This window comes from Pinus tabuliformis, chromosome 7 (assembly GCF_031772625.1).
Source record: "Pinus tabuliformis cultivar Carrire ecotype Pingquan chromosome 7, CPIR1, whole genome shotgun sequence".
NCBI lineage: Eukaryota > Viridiplantae > Streptophyta > Pinopsida > Pinales > Pinaceae > Pinus > Pinus tabuliformis.
Genome location: NC_142293.1, coordinates 562,385,198 through 562,402,224, shown reverse-complemented (window position 1 = coordinate 562,402,224; position 17,027 = coordinate 562,385,198).

Here is a 17,027-nt window from a genome sequence, read left to right as displayed (position 1 = left end):
TTCTTGAATTAGCTTGCTAAGGAACTAAAGTTGTGGGTGCTTTTCACTTAATCGTGATGTCACCGGTACCACTATCTCGAGTTTGTCGAGCCTACAAAGTGATTGTGCAAGGTGGGAAAGGGAACCATATAATTGGATTAAAATCCATCGAGGAATTTTCTGATAATTGACGCCATCATATTGCTCCCATTACACTGCTACATGTATTTACAATAAAACTAGTCATAACGAAGAGGGACGGGATGTGATTGTGGTGTCATTCGCTCCGACTTTGAGTTGTTCCACATTTAGTACATTGTAACCAATAGCCCCACATAGAATATTTGTAAACCAATTTTCATTAAAATACCTTTGGATTATAATTTTAGTAATTAAACTTATAATTGTAATAATTCATCAAAAATATTATTAAAATTGTAAATAAATAAACAAAAATAATAATTTCACATAAATATTCCATTCCACACACACACACACACACACACACACACACATAGAAACATAACCTATTCACATGTCAAAAAAATTCACTTGGAAGTTACAAATTAATGAAACTTTTAATACCCTTACCTTACCTTATGGGTGTTTGATGCGATCTTGCAATACATTGAGAGTGTTTATGAAAACTAATCTAATTTGAATTGTTAATAATTTAGTGTGTATATATATAAATATATATATATATATATATAATAAAACCAAAAAACCCCAACACTAAAACCTAAATAATAGCTCTACAACTCTGACGAGCTAGGTTTAGAGTTTACGTTTGTAGTTGCCCTGAAACCTTTGTAGATTTTCCATGGCTAACTTTACTATTTTTCCAAGACTTTGTTTTTTAGCCTGATTTTGATCAACTTATGGCCTCCTTGTTTGGGGGAGGGGGTGCGACCGCCTCCTACCACAATGTAGTCTCATAGGATGCTAAGCCTGGGAAGAAGGTGGTAGTAACAACACCTCATCAATCCTTCCCATGAAATTCATCGCAAGTAGGTCGAATAGATGCCCCAATCCTGGGCATTGCCCAGTGGAACAATAGATCCAACTGCTGTGTTCTGAAATCCATTCAAAACCCCATATACAAGGTCAAGTCGGATAAAATCTTTGAGCACATATAATTCATGCAAGACCACACTTTAATCTATAAATTTATTGATGCTTGGCCACCAAAACGAGATTTGGTAGCATGGATCAAGTTAAATTGAAGCCAAAAGGGCATGTTGACTTACATATTGGAGCCAATTTTTTTTTACAGTGGTCACTAATTTAGAGGATCGTTCAAGGGTATTTTTATAATGGTCCTTATTTTCTTAAGAATGTTGGTCTATTTATCCAGTTCTAAACACTTCATTTCAATTCAGACAAAGAAAAGTTTTTTGGCTGCTCCTATATGGGTAATATTGTATGCTATATCAATTAAATATTGGAAAGAAGATATCTTGGTGGGCATTGGAAATACCATTGGAAACTATGTAAAATCTTTGGAAATAACCAAATCCAAGAGATCCACTGCATATTCCAAGATATACATATACATGAGTGTCTCGAAGCCACTACCGAAATCTATAGTTATCTCCGTCCATGATGAGGACATCACCCAACCCATTAATTATGAGCATATCCCTTTCCACTTTATAATGTGCCATGGACATGACCACCTCTATAAGGACTTCCCCCTCATAAATCCCCCCATGTCAAAGGAGCCAATCATAAGCATTGATTCATAAGGGTTTCAACAACTAGCGGGCAGGAAGAGGATCTGTAGGCCCTAAAACCCTAACCCCAAGGAGCCCCTTTAGTTGAAAAATAATTTTGAAGCCCTAGCACAAGATCCATTGCAACAAGATTGGATGTTTCCTAAGGAATAATTGGGACCATAACTCAAGCCCATGCAAGACACTTTTACAAAGAAAAGGAAAACCCAGATAACACAGTGGAAGACATAACAGATATGGAGCTTGAAATGCATGATGCAAAGACAATGTTGGAAGAAATCAAAATGGAGACAAGTTCTTAGGTAAGCATAGAAGGCTTGGATGAAATGGAAGTAGAGGAGAAATCCCTTGCAGAGATACTGGAATAACTATAAAGCCAAGGACCCAATTCGGTGTCTGAGGTGAAAATGGATTTTTTCAAACAATAATATCTCTGGATTGAATCCTCCCTTTTGGGGAGAGTATTAAGCCCCACAATTCCTCATCAATGTTCTCATTCTTCAAATTCGAGAGACCCCCTCAAACCAGTCAAAGGAGACAAATGATTGGGGAGGAAAATCACACAGGAGTTAATACAATAGGTAGGAGATATTCTGGCTAATTAACGTATGATTACCCCACTTTCAAGGGTTTTTTTTACCTATCCCTACTCCTTATCAATGAAAGTGGTTTCTTATAACATAAGGGGTCTCAAAATTAAGGGAAAACAAAGACTCCCAAGAGAAAAAAATAAAAAAGGAAAAATATAGCATTATCATCTTGTAGGAAATAAAGGTTAGTGAAGCTAACATGGAGGCTATAACAGAGAATGATAGAAAGGGTGTCACTCTATGTCCCTTGATTCTTAGGGAATAATGGGGGATCCATCTATCATATGGATCCCACTGGAAGTAACTTTTCACAACTATATGACAACCCTTAAGATCTTGTCTGGAAAATTTCAACTGATCAAATCGAAGGAAACAAATTTCTTGATGGAAGTATATGGGTTGCACCTTGTTACACACTATTTTGTCACCATTAGGCAAATGAACCCAAATCTGGATTGCTCACTATCTGGAAAACCCTTCTTAGTAATATCCTACAAAGTCATAAGAAAAACCATTTGAAGATCCCAAGAATCATGGATTACATTGCCTAAAAACACTAATTTTAAGTAGTTTCACACCTTTTTTAGATACAAACTGTGACACTGCAGGTTAAGTCATTGAGACTTGCGCAAATTGACACATTTTTATCCATTACAAAGTGCAACACCCTTTGAACATGGGTAAAAATAAAAAAGTAAAGTCTAGAACCTTGTTGAGGAATCTTCCCTCAACCAACTAGACCTCGAGCTCTTACCTCTTTGGACCTCATCCCAATAATTGGATCTCATCCCCCTGATCATGGAATCAATCCCCTCTAATTGTGGATATCATCCCTTAGAAGATGGATCTCCAACATCCTCTCCTCTCTTATAAATACAATGCAGACTAAAGGAGTAGGGGTTGGATTTTGAGGTACCTTTATGCTGTCAAATTGAAGAGTGAAGGCTTATCATTGCAAGAGGAAGGATTGGAGATTTCTTGGAAGAGAGCTTATGACATCAAGGCCAAAAGGGTTGTAATCTTGTCTTCCTATTGTTAATACAAAGTGCATTATTTTTCTCATATAATGTGTTCAATGTTTACATATATCTATATCTATATATATATATATATATATATATATATATATATATATATATATATATATATATATATATATATATATATATATCAAAACTACTTGATCTTTTGGTTAGAAATGGATTGAATTCATTTATATATATTGTATGCTTTGATATTGTGTTGTTTATGTCATTATAGATTCCATTTCGGGGTTTGAAAGTGGAGTAGGATCTCAAGCAAACAAAGGATTGAAGGCTTATTTCGGTCATTGGGAAAGTTTACCTCTAAAGGTTTAGGTATTTCTAGAGAAGAATTAGTGTATTTTGTCTTGGTTATTACTAGGCTTGGTTTCTAAGCATAGGGAGATCTTATTTTGTCCACAGAACAAGATTCGCCCAGACAATAATCTGGCGAGGGATAAACTTGATTTTCTCAACAACCTCATTCAAGTTTAACAATTACGTCTAGATGAAAATTTCATTGTTGGAGGGGACTTCAATATGGTTACCTCACTGGAGGAAAAAAAGGGAGGAGTTCACAATTATAAATTGAAGAACAATCCTTTAGGGATGTATCGCATGCACTTAGCTAAGATAGAAACATTAAATGGAGTATATACCTGGAAAAAACATAGAGGAGGTAGGCATCAGATAGCTTGTCGTCTGGACAAATTTATGATCTTGGAATCATTATTGGAAAAATACCACTTTTTGGAATCTTCCATCCTTCCTAGTGCAGACTCAAACCACTAGCCAATAACACTAGAATTGGACCTCAAAGAAGCTCCTAAAAGCCGACCTTTCAGATTTGAGAGTTTTTGGTTAACTGATCTAACTTTCCTGGAGAAAGCCAAGGAGTGGTGGCAAGACTTAGATAATCCAAGACCCTCCCCCATGTTCAACTTTCAACAGAAGTTAAAGATTCTAAAAGGCTTGATTAAAAGTGGAATAATGAAGAATTTGACAACATATTTGAGGACAAACAAAATATGGAAGCTTAAATGGAATGTATCCAACAACAAATGATGCTTGAAGGGTGCTTCGAAGATATGTCAAAAGAGGAGGGGGTGGTTCTAAGAAAAACTAGAGGAAAGATGGAAGCATGAGGAGACTTTATAGAGGAAAAAATATAGGATCTCAAGGCTCGGGGAAGGGAATAAGAACACTTGTTTTTCAACAAATCAGTGTTGAAACATAGGCATCAAAACCATATCTTCTCACTTACCAATTAGAATGGGCAACAATTCTCTAATCATAGGGATATTGAAAAGGAAATTACTTCATTTTACAACAATCTTTCTAAAGATCCTAACCCTAATAGATCACAAGCCATGGAAAAAATAATCACCTGCATTATGATATTGGTCACTAAAGACCAAAACACAACTTTGATGAATGAAATTACCTTATAGGAGGTTGAGGAAGTAGTGATGAGATTCCCAAAAAAAAGGCTCCCAGACCAGATGGTTTCACCTCATATTTTTTCTAAGCAGGTTAGGCATTCTTGGGTGAGGATATATTAGCTTTAGTGGAGGAATCACAAAGAAGACACTCTATCCTCCCTACTCTAAATGCCACATTCCTCACTCTTGCTCCTAAATTAGCACAAGCATTATACCCAAGTAGCTTCAGACCTATCGTGCTATGCAATGTGGTGTAAAAAATCCTTTAGAAGATCACTACCAATATACTTGAATCCATGTTTCCTTTTCTCATCTCCAAGGATCAATCAAGATATTTTGAGGGTCAAAAAATTCTAGATGGGATCATGGTAGCACATGGGCTTATACACACTATGAAAAAATTCAAAAAATCAAGTATGGTAATCAAATTGGATTTATCAAAAGAATTTGATAAATTAAGCTCAGCTTATATCATCCAATTTTTGAAATCCTTTGGTTTCTCTAATGATTGGGATAAATGGGTGGCTTTATTATCCCCCTCCCTTTCTTTAATATCCTTATCAATGGCTCAGCCTCCTCCACCTTTAGCAACTCTCAAGGTATTTTCCAAGGATACCCACTCTCCCCTTTTCTTTTTTGTCTTAGATGTTGAAGGCCTCAGGCATTATCTCAGGTATTCTATGCTTAATAGTGAACTAAGGAGCATTCATCTCAACAACTCGTTGGCACCCAGAACTCATCAAGAGTTTGTGGATGACACTATGTTGATGGGTGAGCCCTCGGTTCAAGAAACCTTGGCATTCAAGTGCATTTTGAATGACTTGATGCTTGCCTCTAGTGTTGAAATCAACCCCAACAAGTCCAAAGTCTACTTCTTTAATACCCATCCTAGCATTCAAGGCCAGATCTCTTGTCTCTTGGGTTTCTTCCAAGCCACTCTTTAGATCATTTTACTGGGCGTCCCCTAGTGGATAATTCCTTAAAAACTATTCACTGGATAGATATTCTGGGTATAATTTCCACCAAACTAAACAATTGGACCTTTAGGGCCTTAAATATTCCAGGAATATTAGTTCTCCTCAAATCAGTGCTTCAATCACTCCCAATTTACATAATTTCATTCCTAGTTGCACCAAAAGGAGTCCCGAATTCAATGTGTAACCTGATGTGCTCTTTTCTTTTTTTGGGGGGGGGGAGACCTTGGAATGTAAGTGGGTGCTTGTGGTTTTGAGTTCACTCTGTCTTCCAAAATGAAGAGGAGAACTTAGACTGATGGATACAAAGGTGCTTAATAGATTCATGGGGGCCAAAATCTAGTGGTGTTGTCTTAAAGGGTGTAAATATCTTTAGGAATTAATATGGGAAAACAAATACAATCCAAGATTTAGCATAGAATCCAAGTTACATAGATAAAACTTCACACCATGCTCTTCCTTATGGAATTTGGCTCAAAATAATAAGGAAATTATCCAAAATCACTATGAAATTCATAATGGAGGCTTGGATAAATTTTGGTTTGATTCATGGAAAATACTTCCAAAGCTCTCTTCTCAGGAGAGCTCGTCATAAATTTCTGCTATGTTGGAAGGCTAGAGTTACATGCAGATGGCACAATATTGGAAAGATCAATCTAACGATGGTCATTGGTATACATGGAAATATTGAGAGGATTGGGTCTTCTCCATTCTAAAGGAGGACTAGGAGATTCTCTTAAGATAAATGTAGTCAAGGAAAATTCATATCTAGGACGGTGCTAGCATCCTTTGATGGGTCTTCAAGTCCTCAGGTAAATTTACTTTTAAATAGGTTTATAATCTCACAAGAGATTTGGAAAACTTCCCCAAAGAGGAGACATGGAATTGCATCTAACATCAAGGTATGTGGCCCAATGTATCCTCCTTATTTTGGCTCTTAGTCAAGAATCACACTCTAACCTAGGCAAAAAATAAGAAAAAAGGGATTCGAAGGACCATCCTGATGTTATCTTTGCTACCAGCAATAGGAAACAACAAATCACATTTTTAATGAGTTTGCCTTTGTAGAGGACATCTGAACGAAAACAACCATCACCTTCAAGAAAAAAGATTGCAATTCTCAAGATGATGTTATGGATCTTATCACTACTTGGTCATGTTCTCAGCAAAGCCTAGATGCTCCTTCACGGATTTGTCTTATAGACAACCTGGAAGGAAATGAACTATAGAATATTTAAGGGATCATCAAGATGTGAAGTATTTATTTAGCAAGTAATCCTAAAGAACATTTGAGAATCCATTATGGCCAGCTCTTGGGAACCCAATGATTGGCCGACTTCCCCACTCGAGTCTTCCATTCTCGAGGCCCTCTCCATCTCACCTCCCTCCTCTTCATTTGTGAATCCTATCACCTACCTTGTCCCCTCAACTCATTCTTTTTAGTCCACTCCTACTCTAGGATTTCTAAACTTTAACTTTGATGGTGCCTCAAAGGGAAATACAGGAAATTCAAGCTTTAGAGAAGTCTTCTGCAATCATCCCGGCCTTCCAACATACATGGTAGCGAGATCTCTTAGCCTCAATACAAACAATGTTGTCAAGCTCTCTGCCTTAGAAGTTGGTCTGCAAACTACTTGGGTGAATGGTTTCCATAGTCTCATTGTTGAGGGCGATTTGAATATTATTATCAATGCCCTTAAGAAACTTCTAAATAGTTCCAACCCGAAAAAAATATCTCATAGTTGGTGTCTAGAATCCCTCATGTACAGAATCAACAAGCTTCTTCCAGGTATCTTCGCTATCATTCTTATGCATGTAAAAAGAGTAGGAAACTAAGTTGCTGACCTATTCTCTAATCTGGGCTACAAGAACTCCTCCATAAAAAATTCCTCATGCATGGAAGCTTTGTTAGGGTTTGAATAGGTTAAGGAATGAAAAGACTTGGAAAGCAAGGATTGGCAGATTCTAATGGAAAAAAAAAATCCTCCTAATCCTTCCAGTAATCGAGGTATCTCAGGATCTAAAAGGTTGAAGGTCTAATGCTCGTTGTTCTTCTCCTAACTACTGTTTGGCAACATGCGGCCTTCATGATTAGGAACAACAATGAAGGCCTCGGTTCCCATCATGATGTTTTGTATAGTCATAGATATCATGATTTTTGTATGTTTACTAGTCTCACAGTTAGTTTGGTAGTTTATGATAATTTTCTGGGAGATAAAAATACTTTTCTTCCAGTGTTGGTTTGGTTTCCTTAGCGATATATTGTGGTAGGAACAACTTTGAATGGTACATGTTTTTTTAATTAATCGAAGACTCAATAGCTTACAAAAACAAAAAAACAAAACAAAATCAAAACAAAATATATTTTTTGAATTTTATAATCATTATTTTTTTGTTGGATAAAATTTGTATTTCCTTCCAAACTAAGATTTACATGGATATTCTAGTGATGTTAGGTCTGCCTTTCACTAGGGAGACCATACCATAGCCAAAAGTGCACTCTTTGCAGAGAGGCAAGTGAAATCATGCTTTACAAAAATGAGTAGAGAGTATATATACTAAAAAATTGGCCATAACGGGTTGGAGATAGAAATATTTGAGTAAAAATGAAAATGTCGATGAACATAACCAACAAATTCTAGGAGTCAAAATATGTATCAACCACCTGGATTGGATTTTCCATGTTATCGGGGGTGTTTCCAAGTGCTGGAGGAATGACCAGATGGTGCTCAATGCGGCTCATACACGGTTGATGTCCCTCAGATGTTGTTGGAGGTGCTCCAGAGAGTGAAGGATGCCAAACCTGTGCTAAGAATGATCTGGTAAAATTTTTCTTAGGAGGAACTTCATATGCCAATACAAATCAATGGTGTGTTTATATTGGTTGAATCTTCCATGGCTATGCTCGACATCGAGCACTTGGTAAGCAATTTCCACTAAAATTTCTATGTTTGAAATTTGTTGCTGATGCAATGACCCAACTTCCCTTTCCATGCAGGCAAGTTCCTCCTAGATGGGTCCCGGGGTGAGGTACTGAAACTGGTCAGCGAATCCCTGAAGTTTGTGATATGCATGTGTATGCCTCAAGAGGCACACTCCTAATAATAATTGGCCCCTCAGTGAACACGTGCTCGTTAACGAGGCATGACTCCCAACGAGACTGATATTTTGAAGGGTAAGGGAAAAGGTTGATAGGTGGGATTTAACTTTAGGGGAAAGAGCCATGAAGGGGAGGAGTGGAGACACGTAAGTAAGAAGGCATGTCAGATCAAAGGAGGGGGGAGAGAAAATATGCCAACCAAAAACAAGAGGGTAGAGTGGGTGCAAGGATGGAAGTGAGCAAATGACAAGCCAACAAACGAAGTTGACACCAAGAATATGAGCAACCACAAGGTAAGGAGCAGAGGAATATACCATAATTCTAGTGAAGATGCAAAGGGGGATAAAACTTCAAAAATGAAAAGAGCCCAGTGAGAAAAACAACAAGGAACAAGTTAACAAAGAATAAATGGTTTGAAATGTTGAATACATAGACAAAAAATAGGTTGCAATGCTAAATACAAAGACAAAATATAAGTGAAAAATGTTATAAAAACCTGAAAATGTCGGACTAGGGAATGCTATAGGAGTTCAACTGCCACTGAGGGTGGTGTTGACCTTGTTCTTGCCACCCACGCTCCACTGAAAGATCCAACTTGCATGCAAAAAAGACAATTCTAGAAAAGGAAACCACTGATCTTGACTTGCCAACCAAAGAAGCGGGGAGAAAGCAAACTTGTAATGCCAAGAATGTTGAATAGTGTGATTGAAACTCCAACTATCAAAGATGAGAATAGAAGTTGTGATAGGGCCTGACTAGGCTTCATTGAGGTGAGTCAGCCAGAGTTCCCTGTGGAGAGAGCTCAGAGTAGGAAATGTGGTGACTAACTGCGAGGTGAAATGTCTAGTGAAAGAATTTGGACAGGCTTGCACCAGAAAGGGGGGGGGGTGGCAACCTTACAATAAAACTAATTGTCATTCATTTTCCATATGGGGAAAATACCATTATGGAAGAGCAGCTTCACTTCAAGGCATTTGTGATGCATGGTCTTAGGATTGAGGATTCGACATACTATTTGCCTTGAGCGAGGTGCTAATAAATTAACAATCTTTTATTCCCTTATGGGGGCGAGTTGCCACATTCAACGACCACTTGGCTAGTTGGGGCAGTGACAACCCATCCCTCCCCCCTGCCTTAAAAATGCCCTATCTGAATTTTATAATCATTATTTTATCATAAAATAAAATTTATATTTTAAACATTTTAAATATATTATATTTATAAGAATATTGATTACATATTACTATCTATAGAATTAAAATTACATAATTAATATGCATGCCGATTTTTCATATATATATATATATACTTATTGTTATTCTACTAAAAAAATCCACTTACAATAATTAATGATAATATTAAGGAGAGATCAAAATTAAAAAAAAATCTAATTAAAATTTTTGCAAGAGATTAAGCTTTTTTGAAAAAAAGCAATTTTTTATTATAATTAATGATAAAATGGAAAGATAAAAATTGAAATTCTTAAAATACAATTTCTTATTAAAATTCACACAATCATATTAAAAATTGTCGATATAAGTGGATAGACATCATACAATACATTGTCTATAACTTTTCACAAAATATACAATCTATAATTTAAATATATTATTTGCTCTCATGTAATATCTTTGTTAAAATTAATCTTATTTTAAAAAATCCTAATCATACTAGGGTTTATTCTAGAACTCAACACCAACTGCGATTATCATAACGTTTTCTCCACAATATCAACTAGCATAACCATATAAATTAAATGGTTGGTAAATATCAATAAGCATTAATTCAAATTCTTTTCAATTGGATTTTGAGAATATTAATTATTTAACAATAATTATTTATCTGTCACTTCAAACTTTTGAGATGCATATTGTTTTGAGATTGTTCTTTCGGATTAATCACATCATGAAATTTTCGGTTGACATTTCGAATCAACTAATGTGGTTCATCATTAGGGCCCCGACTAGGGTGAATAGTGGAGAAAGGTGGGGAGTGGGGGTTGGGGATGATGGGATGCCATTGCCCCACCTAATCAATAGCATGCCAACATGCCCTCGACAAATGTAATAAAACAACAACTGGTATTAATTCCCTCAACGTTGGGCTAGATGAAAGGAAATTGAGTTGATAATGAAGGTGGCATTGTGTGTGTGACGAGGGTGGAAATAATGCTTATCATGCTTGTAGTAATTCATTTGTGGGATTTCATAGCCAAGAGCACATCAGAGACAATATGGTTTGCAGGGAAAACCAAAGCTGGCAATGAGGTTTTAAGGGGAAGTGGGACAAGCAAACCTTGGGAAAATTGTAGAGTGCAATAGCACTCCTAACCTAAGCCTATTATGCTAAAGAAGAATGGTGTATGTTGTCGGCAAGGGGGTTTAAGTATGGAAAATTCTACTTCTAGAGGACGAGCTGATTTTGGGAGCCACCTTGAGATACAATTGGCATGTAAATTACCTAGCCTTCAAATGAGGAAGCAAGAACTAAGAACATTTTACTGTGTGGCTTAGACAATTAAGGCGAAGTCTCCTCTTGTATCATTCATGCAACTAATATTCTGGTGTTTGGAATCTTTTTTTTGTGTTTGTTTGTTAATTGATCCTCAATTCAATTCAGGAGACCCTCTTCCTCCTTGCCTGGTTTTTAGGGGAAGTTGGTATTTTACATTTGATTGCTTTTCCTTCATTAAGCTAGAAGTGGAACGATGTGTGGAGATTGAAAGGAAGTTGGCCTGGGAATTATTTAGTGGGGAGTAGTTGCATTGGAGTTAGTATTTTTTTTTTGTCTTATAGTTTTTTTGGTTTATGTAGTCCTTGGATACTGGTGCAACCCATTTGGTGTTGATATCCTTACTAAGAATCCAAGGAGATAGGTTTGTTCTATGCGTTTGTTGGGTGGAAGGTGGTGTGTGTTTTTGTGGGACTCTTCTAGCTCTGACTAGTTTATCAAATACCAAACTTTGGCGTGGGCTAGGAGGAGGATGGGTTGTGGCTTTATTGTTTGTCTCTAGGAAAGATTATGGATCCAAGTTGGTGTAGCTAGTGGATGAGTGAATCTTTCTTTAATTGGTGTTTGGGAGATGACAAAAAGTTGCATCAACTAGTGCTCGTCTAAATGGAAAGGGTTCCATGTTGGCCAATTTACGAGCCACGTATCGAGTAGTCTCTAACCACTCAAAGGTGAGGTGCAATTGGGGGGAGAGAATCTTTGTCTTCCCAAAACATCCCATATCTCCCTGGTGTGGTATTCATAATGTCGCGAAAGAGATGTAGAGTGAGGAGAGGGACCTCCTATCATAAAGATTGCATATGTAGAGGAAACTATCGTTTACATAATAAGTAGTAGGGGAGTAAATTCCTATCCATGTGCAGGAGCAATTGTCTTAGTCTGAAGGGGGAGCCTTCTCCCAAAGGGCTTCACTCTCAGATTCTGAACTGTTGGCAGAGTGGACAGGATGGATCCATGATATGGGAAATATATGAGGCAAATCTAATTAGTATATGCAGGCGATAGATTTGTACTACTAGATGAAGTTCCTCTTGGAACACATGTTGTTGGACAACCATGAGTCTAGGAGGAACCTGTTACAATACTTGGATCATATGCATGGGCACCTGAAACATTATTATTGTATGTTGGAAATGGTGGATCACAAGTTGGAAAGGGTTGAACAACATCTCAACATCCCTCTAGCAATTGTTATACCCTTGGTAGACCTATCAATGACTTAGATTCTTAACCGCTTCCATGACTATGTGATGGATCGAGTTTATGGATTCCTTTTTGTAGTTGATCATGTATATGCCCATATAGGCCAATATCCCGACAAAGGCTTGTTTGATGTTAGTTCTGTTAGATTCTCGCTGTCTCTTATGTCCCTTCAGAGGGTACAATTTTGGTTATGGTTTTGTCTCCCCTTTGAGAGACCAGTATGACTTATTATAATCTGTGATGTAATCTCTTGTTTTTGAAGTTAATGGAATTCACTCTACAAAAACAACAATAATTATTTAGGGTTTTCACATTAAATGTTTTTCATTTTTTTAAAAGAAAATAATAATGAGCATAATAATTGTTTAAAGATTTCATATTAATTTTTTTCAATTGGATTATGAAATCATTAATTATTGAACAATAATTGTTCAAAGTTTTTATATTTATTTAGCAATAATTATTTAAGGTTTTCATAATAATTAACAATAATTATTTAGGGTTTTCATAATAATTATCAATTATTTATAGTTTTCATATTAATTCTTTTTATTTTGATTATGAAATCATTAATTAGTTAAGATTTTCATAATTAGTTAAGGTTTTGCGGTGCTGCCAATCACATAGCTGATTGCAGGATACTAAACTAATCGTAAGGCACACTTGAATTCATAACGCACAAGTGATAGCAGGTGAATTCATAACACACATGAGGTGAATTTGTAACGCGGCTAGACAAGGGGATGAAGGTGAAAGATACATGGGTTTTGAAACCAAAAAATGGTTTGGAAACACCTAATTGCATTTGTTCAATCAAGAATATGTCAAGGCCTGTGTGCATTTGTACAACTCTTCCGGGCTTATTACCTTCTTGGGCTAATAAGGAACTTGGACTTGGAACAATTCCGGTGGATATAACCATTTTTTTTGGTTGCGGGACTGCGGCTCCAGATCTCTCGACTGCGGCTCCAGATCTCTTCCAGGCTCGACTGCGGCTCCAGATCTCTCGACTATGGCTCCAGATCTCTTCCAGGCTCGACTGCTCCAGATCTCTTCCAGGCTCGACTGCGGCTCCAGATCTCTCGACTGTGGCTCCAGATCTCTTCCAGGCTCGACTGCGGCTCTATTCCTTTGGTCTCGGCGGCTCTCTGCGGGACTGTGGCTCCAGAACTCCTCGCCCTCGTCCTCATGTTAATGCTTTGTGTTAAAAACTCATATCCATTCCACACGTTTCTCGCAACAAAATGAGGAAATGAGACAGCCTCCTGCGCAGCCGGTTCAAGCTTGTTGCAGTGTGTTACGCACGGCAAATCTCACGTGCTTCTGTGTATTGGAAAATAAGTATCCCTGGCTTCTTTACATGTCCGACATCGACCCAGATCTAGCGAAGGCTTTGCCTGGAAAGTGCAAATTAAATCCTTTTACTGGATGTTACCTGAAAGTTGACCCTGGGAATTAGGTTTTCATTACTGATCATCTTGATTTGTCTGCGTTTTCTGTAATGTGTGGCGTGGCTCGATGTGGCAATTTATGCTGTAACGTAGATTGTTTTTCTCTAACGCAAGAGCAAGCTCGGTGCTCTGCTTACATATAAAATCAGATCCCAGATCCCTGATCTCAGAAGTCTCGGTTCCGCGGAGATAAAAAGATTTACGTGATTCATCTTGAAGTCAGATCTCAGATCCGCGGATCAGATCTCATAAAGTCTCGGTTCTCCTCTTATGCGCATCAGATCTCAGAAGTCTTCGGTGGCTCAGATCTCAGAAGTCTCGGTTCTCCTTTTCCTCTTCTGCGGATCTCAGAAGTCTCGGTCGCTCAGATCTCGGCATTTGAGACAGCTATATATTCTTGACTCCTCTCCAGCAGCGCTCCTTTTCTCCTCTCTTGAGAAGTCTCGGTTCTCCTGAGCAAGTAAAATATGGCTCCGAGCTTCGCAAAAATAACTGGTGGCTCATCCGCCTCTGAAGGGCAATCTCCTGCCCATATCGTGAGTGAAGCCCCAGCTCCCACTATCCAAGTGGTCCAGGACTCACTCGATGAAGCTTTGAAGTTCTCCGAAAGTGCCCTAATTTGCCGGTTCAATGGTTTTTGGCCGCGGCTGATAGCACTCCACAATTGGATCTCGGAGGTATGGAAGCCTATCATTTCTGATGAAATTAATATCTACCCCTGTGCTAGAGGTTTCTTTATAGTAGATTTTGAAAATCCTGAAAGCAGACAATGTATTCTAGACTCCGGCCCTTGGTTTTGGGAAAAATCAGGCCTATTCATGAAGCCATGGAACCCATCATTCGATCCCTCTACAGAAGTGATAACCTCAGCACCAGTTTGGGTGAGATTGCCAAGCCTACCCTTGCATCTCTGGAATCTCTCCTCGCTAAAAGCCATCGGAAATGCAATTGGGAAATTTTACTGCAGGTGCCCAGAAACAGAAGAATATGCTAGAACCACCTATGCACGCATCTGTGTGGAAATGGATTTCAGCGCCGGATTCCCAGCTGAAATAAACCTAACAAGTAAAGACTATGTGTGGAACCAGAAGCTTGATTACGAAAGTGTCCTCTTCAGATGTCGATCGTGCTTTGAGACGGGGCATCTAGCAAAAAATTGCCCAAAAGCCTCTGAAAAAAATTTTGCTAGAAAAAACCACCACAGATCTACATGGTGGGAAGGAGCACAAAAAGAACACTACACTGTCATCAAAGAAGAAGAATATTCTAGAGAAAATGAGTCACAAGAAATCAAGGAAGAAGGAAGCAACTCTCAAAACAAGCAAGGAGAAAGCCCGCCCCAACAAATCAACAGTTATGAGGATTTGAATACCGCAGAAAATAAATCTTCATCTAACAGCAAAGCAGATCTCCTAAACCAAACTTCTTCTCCGACTATTTTCAAAAGAACGAACACAATAGATCGCGAAGCTAAGACACCAATGTCCCAAGAACCAGAAGAGATGAAGGAGATGCAAGACAAAGGAAGTTGGAAGACTGTAGAGAAAAGAAAGAAAGCTACAACACCAATCTCGCCAAGAAAGACGAGGAGCCAGACAAGTAAAAATTAAGAAAATTGTAGGTCCGATAGACCAATTTGGTCTGAGTGGACGTTAACCACCATCATCATCATCAGTGTTTTCACTACACATGACAATATTCAATTTAAATATAAATAAGTCTATATAAACTTTTTGGGTTAATAATGTTATAGATATTATAAATATGAGAGAACACATATTTATTTCTCTAGTTTCGTCATAATTTTACAAAATTTTCATGTAATAATTGTTTAATTTTATAGATTGTAAAGCTTTGGAAGGATAAATTTTTAATTTTTTGCATTTTATTTTTATAAATGATTTACTTAATTTACATTTGCGAATTGAAGTATAATTATTTTGATAATTTTCCTCCTTCCAGAGTTAAATATTATATACTTTTCTAATTTAAATTAAGGCCAGCCCCTCAACTTTGATCTTTATAAGTAGGTGGGTTTAAATGATTATATACTTTCCTAATTTAAATTAAGGCCAACCCCTCAACTTTGATCTTTATAAGCAGGTGGGTTAGAGAATGGAGAAAAAAAGTTAAAAAAAACTACCCAAGCACTTAGCCACAATTAGAAATATTTAAAATTATTGAGTCGAGAGGTGCTCTACAACCCAGTTTAGGGTGGATGGGTGAGCGTTAGATGTGAGGCGTGAGATATTTTTAGATTTAATTTTTTTATATTGTAATTTTGTTTTTTAAAGAAAATATAATATACATATCACATTAAAATATCTAACATATAAATAGTACTTATAAATTAACATCTATTTTACCATAACCATTTTAAAATTTAATTAATAAGCAGATAAAAATTTAATATTTACAATATAACAAGATTTTTAATCATTAATATTTACCATAGATATTATTAACTTCTAAATAGGTTTTTTTACAATACCACAGGCCAATAACCATAAGAGAAAAATAGAGAGAGGGAGGGAGAGAGGGAGAGGAGGGAAGAAATTCATAATACCATTGGCTAATACCATGTTTTATCAATACCATGGGCCATCTAGGTTTTTGATTATTATGTTATGGATCTAGGCTTTTAATTATTCTGTTACAATACCATGGGCCAATACCATGGCTTATAAATACTACATGCCCAAAAACCATAACTTATTTCAAAATCAAAATATTTTACAAACACTTTATTTTAATTTAATTTTATAACATTTTTTAATTAAATGTAAAAGCAAAAATGTTTTGTTTTGTTTTGTTTTGTTTTGTTTTTTTTTTTTTTTTTTTTTTTTTTTTTTTTTCTGAATCAGGCTAATCTATTATATTACAAAAAGTCAAAAATTACATCAGTATTACAACAGGGTCTTAGCCCTGTAACTCCTGTCGAGAGATTGACAGTTTGCCCAAGTTTAGACATATCCGAAATTGAACAGGTACAAAAATTGGGGCGATGACAGACTAACAT